A 7,350-nucleotide genomic window follows, 5' to 3' on the forward strand; every position below is an offset into this window, starting at 1 on the left:
AAAAAAAGAGATAGACACTACTGAGCTATTTGCAGATGGAGACTCCAATGAATTTGATGCAACAATTGTAGATCTAATGGAAAAGAATAGAGTCTAAGCTGAGGAAATCAAAAATCTCAAGTTAGAGAAAGAATCACAAGCCATACTTCTATATTACATAACTAAAAAAAAAAAAGAAATCTATGGAAGACAAAGCCATGATTGAAGAAGACAAAATAATTCTAGTCAACAAATTGGAAGAGAAGTTGATAAAGCTAACCAAGATTTCCAACATGCAATTGGATACTCTAAGTCAAATGATGAATGCCAACTATGAACTGAATGTCAAGGACATTGAGACAACTACATTGAAGTTTCAGAATGAGAAATTGTAGAGTGACCTAAAGAGAGAAAAGAAATTGGCTAAAAGTTTCAAAAAACCAAACGAAACCTTCAAATACTTTGAGAAATTATTGAGATCCCTTAAATTCACGAATGATACATCTGGACTCATATATACAAGCACTAAAGAAGGAGAATCATCTAAAAGTGTAGAAGAAAGGAACAAAAAAGGTATGAACTCCAAACCTACTTGTCATAATTGTGGTAAGAAAGGACATATTACTAATGTGTGAAGAAAAAAGATAGGAAGTTAGAATGTCAAGCCTATGAACATGACTCATTGTCATAAGTGTAACAAGCAAGGTCGCCAACTACATGAATGTAGAACGAAGACCATGCATACACAAATATTTGAAGGATATTGATACAACTATTAGAAGTATGGACATAGAGCATTTGAATGCAGATCTAAACCCATGTGGTCATCAAACAAGCAAGAAAAGGTAAAGAACAATGAAAATTATTATAATTGGGATTATAATACAAGATACAATTGTCAGTATTGTCAAGAATATGGACATGTTGCTAAGAATTGTATTAGGACACTTTAGAGGAAATTACAAAAGGTGGTTGAGCCAAACCACATGTTTCAGCTATTTGAAGACTAGTCACATTAATAGATATTGTCCAACTAGGTCAAAGGTACCAAGTTGTGAATTTGATAAAGGAAAAGGCAAGGCAAAATTTGAACACATCAGAGATGAGATGAATAAGACATGGAAAAAGAAAGTTGATTGTAGCACATCAAATGGAGAAGGGGCCGCTTCACCCAATGGGTCATGTGATCACACCTCATCAAACTAAACACTCAAGAGGTATGCGGGATTGATATTTAATGACTATATCATGCATTAGCTCCAAAAGAAAATATTACTAAAGAGACTACATTGGCATGAATAAAGATACAAGATGTTGAAAGAAACTCAAGATAAATCTTTAAGTTTTTCATGTTGTTGCCAAGCATGAAATATTTCCTATGTATGTCGAGTGGAATGCTAGAAGATGTTGAGCTAGCAAATTTGGCTAGTTGATGCCAAACTCATAGGTTGCCAATTGATGGAAATATCAATGGATGTCGAGTGAGCCTAAAATTGGTTGCTATCGAGCTTACAGTTGTACACGCACTCAACATTAAATGCAAGGGTTTTAAAGGGTATTTGAACAATTTTTTTTTATCATTTTTCATTATTTCAAATTCAAGAAAGAGTGAGTAGAGTAGAAGACAATCTAGAAATTCATCGAAGCATTATCAAGAGATTTTAGCAATGATCTCACACCAATTTGTCATATTTCCAAAGGTATTTATCAAGAACCAAGCTACAAAATTGTAATTTTCATAAACCTTACTTTCACACAATGGAAATAACTTCAAAAAATGTTAAAGGGAAGGAGGTTTTAAACATTCTCTTAGTGAGTAATAAAGTTAAAAAACCCATGTTTAAAGCCATTCCCGACATCACATATAAACAAGACCCTTCTGGCGCATTGTCAATGATCCCACCAAATATAATAATGGTACAAGATGTGAGGAAATATTATAACTTCAAGATAGGAAGTATTGGTGACATGTAAATCAAAGGTTCATACAATAGGTTATGTGAAAATGGTGTTTTGAAAGAAGAGTGCAAAATTATTGAGAAAAAGGGTTTAACAGGAGCCCTAGTTTTCCCAAACATATTTAAGACAGAATGGATATGAATAGTATGTATCTAAATACATGATGGTTCATTATGGCTGGAAAGTGGACCTATCAAAATTACAAAGAGGATAATTCATAGAGTTACTGGCTACCCAACCCTAGATCGATCTAAGACTTTAGGAAGTGATTCCAAGGAAGCAATTAAGAAGAATACTAGAGTTGTCCAGAATAAAAGAGGTATGACTATAGATTCAATATTTATAGATCCTCTTGTTAACTTTGTTGTAAGGGTTATATTATAGAGGTTCTATCAATCTAGTAGATTGAATAATGTACCTTGCATAGCTATGGGTGTTGGATATAAGATTGTCAAGAAAGATCATATATACGATCTAGCAGAACTACAATTACAACAATTGATGGAGAACCTTGGAGCAATTAGGGAAACCTAGAGTGCACAATCTAAATTTAGTTCAATATTGATTTTTATATTCTTTTATGTATAAAACGCGTTCCCCTCATTTGGTACTATTGGATGGAAGACCAACAGATTAGTTGTAGTACAAATTAGTAAATACATGGAGCAGCTAGGATAAAATTTTGAATCCTTAACGACTAGTTACTTTTAAGATTTTAAAAAGTTAATCAAGCAGAGATTTAGGATACTATTATCTTTGGTTGAGAAACATTATACTATTTAGGATATTATTATGTTTTCTTGTGGATGTTGATTATACTTTTGTGCAAGCCACCACACCAAGGGTAAGATGGTTGAGTCCCTTAGGGTATGAGGTAAATGTAGATGAAGCCTCGGTAGTTATAACAACACTACTAGCAAAAGAAGTAGTTAAGACTACAAAAGTTTTTGGAAACTATGAGATGGTAAAATCAAACATTTCCATGGAATTGAAGATTGCCTCTAAAATTAAGAAGAAGGACAAGCTGGTAAGGAAGTTTAAAGAAAAATTTGGAGAGGGTGCTAAGGAGGAAGAGAAATAAGAAGAATAGGATTAAGAGGAAGAAGGAACTCAAGCACAAGATCCTCTACCACTAACACATGGCATGGGAGAAGATAAAGAAGAGGAGGAGACTAAACGTGCCAAGGAAGCACCTCCTCCTACCAAGAAAAAGAAAAGTAAGGCCAAGGCATAGCCTATGGAAAGAACAAAGAAACTTGTTAAACCAAGTCAACCAAAGCCCACTATACCTACAACAAGAGAGCGCACACATGCTACAACACAAAAGACCAAAGAAAAGACAAGAAAAATAGAGTAAGTAGGTCAAAGTTAGAAAAGACAAAGAAGTTCAACATGTGGCACAACTAGATTCTAATGAAGAGAAGGTAGAGTTAGATGAAAACAACCAATTTAAGGTGGTAAGTCACAATCCTCACTCAAATATTGAGAATTTATGTGAAATTTTAAGAACAATGTAGATCTATTAGGTTTTAGTTATGTTGAGTTTGATAAATTGGGTAAAGAGGAGAAAAACCAAGTGGAAGAGGCCCTATATGCCATAATGTCAAAATTTAGGACAATGCGCTTAGAATTTGACAAATTAGTTCCTAAAAGTCTATATGACATAGTTGAGAAAAAATGGCATTATTTTCTAAATTTGGAAAGACAAATAAGGGAGAAAACACTAGCCCAAGTAATGCCTAATTTTACTAAGGGAAAAGTTGTAAAGGCTATAAAGGAATATGTAGTTAGGTTCACATCTAAATATAAAGCCTTTAGCATTTTACAAAACAATATTGAAGATGTTGAGAAATCAACACAGACATGTAAACTCATTTATGGTTTAACCATAGTTAAGAAAGGAGAAGTTGAACCTTCAGAGGTTAAAGATGATGATAAAGAAGATCATGAAAAAGATAACATAGTTGGAGGAGAGATAGAAATGGAAGAAGATGAGAAGGAAACAACTAAGCTTGTGCATGACATACAACTATCAACTACCAGTCCTCCACATGACACAACCAAGACAACTAAAACAAAAACAATCAAGGATTTATCTAATCTATCAACTCAAAATATCAATCCTCTTATTGAAGAAGATTTAAAGAAAATATTGGATCAATCTACATTGTAGGCCAAACTTTGTGGCAATCTAGTTTTGGTTAGTGTAGAAGAACTACAAAAGTCAGTAACTAATATTACAAGAGAAAAGGTGAACGCACAAGAACCACCTTCTATCATCCCTTCAGTTACTAGTGTACAATCTTTGGTTCAAATTCTTAAAGTTACATCTATCAAGGTTGATACTATTGAGAAGTCAAAAAAAGAATAAGACATCAATACAAAATAGAAAGAAATAGGTAAAATAGACTTATTTGCACCTACAACACAAGGACAACATGCACTTCAAGATATTGAGGACATCTTTCTAGGTGCATTTATTCTACCAACTCCTAGAGAGACCAAGCCACTAATGGGAAAACTAATAGATATAGTGGAAAAGTTTAGTAATGAATATCTTGATACAAATGCCAAAATTTTAGAATGGTCAGAAAAGAAGCTCCAAAATAAAGTGAATGAGAAAATATCTGGTGAGATAGCACTACAACAAGTTGCATTAGCAACTAAGGTTGAGGATGTGATGAAGGTACCTGAGAACATCTTCTCATTGTACACAAAATTATGTAATCCAACACTCTTTTCCCAAGAGACCAGGAGTCACATTTTGAGCTTGGAGAGCCAAATTTCTTCATTAGGTTACCATTGAATCTAGCTTAGAGTGAGAAGCATTTTAGAACACTACTTTAAACATAGAGTTAGATACCCATATTGACAATAGATGAGGCTAACATAAGAGCCAAATTGACTAGCATACAAGCAACTATCATCCCACACATAGAAATATTTCATAAGGAGCTAGACTATGTTGAAACTTTACTGATGAAAGACCCCAACCTTTCTAGTTTAGATGGTCTAGTCCACCTTGCTGTCGAGCTTGCGATCCATCTCAAGTCATTGGATGTTGCATGTGATAACTAGGATGTAGCCCTCAAGATCATATTGGATGTCAATAAATCCTTTTTGGACAAACACACAATAAGTGTATAGCCCATTTGACATAAGTGTCAAAAAGGGGAAGAAGAATGAGATATACATTTTGAGGGAGAATAAGATAAGAGGGAGATATACTTTTGGGAAGAATTAAAAAAGGGGGGAGACATAAGGAAACTAAGAAATGGGAAGAGCATAAAAGTACAAGAGATATCATAGGAAAGAGTATCAGTAACACAACACATTGAAGTCAAAGTGTATTAGAAGAGACATATTTACTCAGATAGGAACACACAATTTTGATTACAAAATAATCATATCAACTCAGGGGGAGTTATCAAAATTTGAGGTATACAAGTTATTGCAAATTTTGAAATTTTTAAGTTCTGTATATAAGCCAAGTCATGGATATGTTATGCTTGAGAGATCAAGGATGATAATGTATATTCAAGTGTTTTTGACACTTATGTCAAAGGGGAATATTTTTGATCTTAGATTGGTTTTGAAAAGTGAGTGTCAACACACTTAAGCCATTTACTTAGTTCATGCCAAAATAGTGATACATGTCAAGCACAACATGTAAATATTAGACCATGCTGAGTCATAGTGAGTGTTGAGTCACTCATGTTCCGAGTCACTCAAGTGTTGAGTAGATAGACCATGCTAAGTGATTCAAGAGTTGAGTAAATAGTGGATGCCAAGTAATGCAGATGTTGAGTCACAACAGAGATATTAGTGCATATCGAGCATTAGAGAAAGGTGATATGCTGAGTGACACAATTTTGACATATTTGTTTGTAATGGCACAAACAACTATCTAAACTTTTTTTGAGCTGATCTAAAGGTAAATTATGATATTTTGGAGATAATGATGAATCTACATTTAGGTTCCCTATGCAATTACATGAAACAAATAAAAAAAGGGAAGGATTAAGTAGAAAAATGGATGAATCTCAGCTATAGATTCATACCTAACCCTAAGCCACCAAAGTCTTCTTAAAGAGGATGATGCCCTAAATTCTTTATGGATGAATGATCAATGAAGGAGAGTAGGAGTAAAGAGGATAGTTTGCATGCACATATAGAGCATTCAAGGTGACTTTGAAGTTATGAAGAAAGAGTGAATTACAAAATCAGTTAGAGCATAACAGAGGATAGAGAAAAGGATACAACATTGATACATCTAATCAATAAGGATCAAGAATACATTGTATAGAGGTGATTTTTTTATCAAGAAATCAGGTGCCAACTACAAGATCTATGGTGAGATATTTTAACACGTAATTTTAGTCAAATATTTTAATATAGTAGTCTTAATAGGCTATATGAAATCCTTTAATAGAGTGCTTATTTAGTTGTAAGATGAAGTCCTCTAACAAGGTGTACTTCTAGCAATGTGTTGAAATTCTCTAACAAGGTGAGGCCTAATAGTCTTTGTAAGCATTTAATAGGGCTGACCTCTCATAGGGTAGATCATGATTCATGGTCAAAACATTGTAACCTTCATTGGATACACTTTATTTCTATAGTAGTGAAGATTTGTGGGTGTCATACCCACCCCAGTTTTACCTTCTCACTTGGAGGGTTTCAGGGTAATCATATCTAGTGTTATGTGTGTGAATGTTGACCTGTTTCTATGACTTAGCTGTATATGCTTTATATGTTGTTTCAATTTACTCAATGAATGCATGAAATGGATGTGTGGTGAAAGATTTATGGGTCCAAGTTTAAACTACTGATTCACTCCCCCCCCCCTCAGAAGTTTACCTTTCCTATTGTAATTCCTATAGAAGATTCTCATGAAGAAGAAGTGGAGGAAGAATCTACGGGTAAAGAGTTAGTTTTTGATGAGCCCAAGGAAATTAAGTAGAAGAATATTGTGATCTTGTTGATCCTAAAGCGGAGAAGGATCTTAAGAAGAGTGAAAAGAAGAGAGTTAAACCTCCTAAACCTAAGCCTAAGAGGATGATAATCACAATATCCATGGCAACACAACTCCTAGGTTCTAAGACAAAGAAAATGCTACCAAAGAGAAAATAAGGAAAATGAACTGAGAAAAGTCCACAATAGAGGCCAAGAAAGAAGTTGGTTGTCACACGTGATGAGGGTGAGAATGAAGGAGTGAAAAAAGAGTCTAATGCTATGAGAGAGCTTCAAATTGTACCCAGATGATCTCTTATAATAATTGATCAAGTATGTACAAATATTAGAAACTCAATTAGCATAGCTAGTTTTAAAACAATTTAATATGATTCTTTAAATAAGGAAGATTGAGAGAAAGTTGAAAAGGCCATGCTAAATATGATGGAAACATTAACACAT

Source organism: Cupressus sempervirens, chromosome 1 (assembly GCF_028749045.1).
Source record: "Cupressus sempervirens isolate cs-2001-9-10 chromosome 1, ASM2874904v1, whole genome shotgun sequence".
Classification (NCBI taxonomy): Eukaryota; Viridiplantae; Streptophyta; class Pinopsida; order Cupressales; family Cupressaceae; genus Cupressus; species Cupressus sempervirens.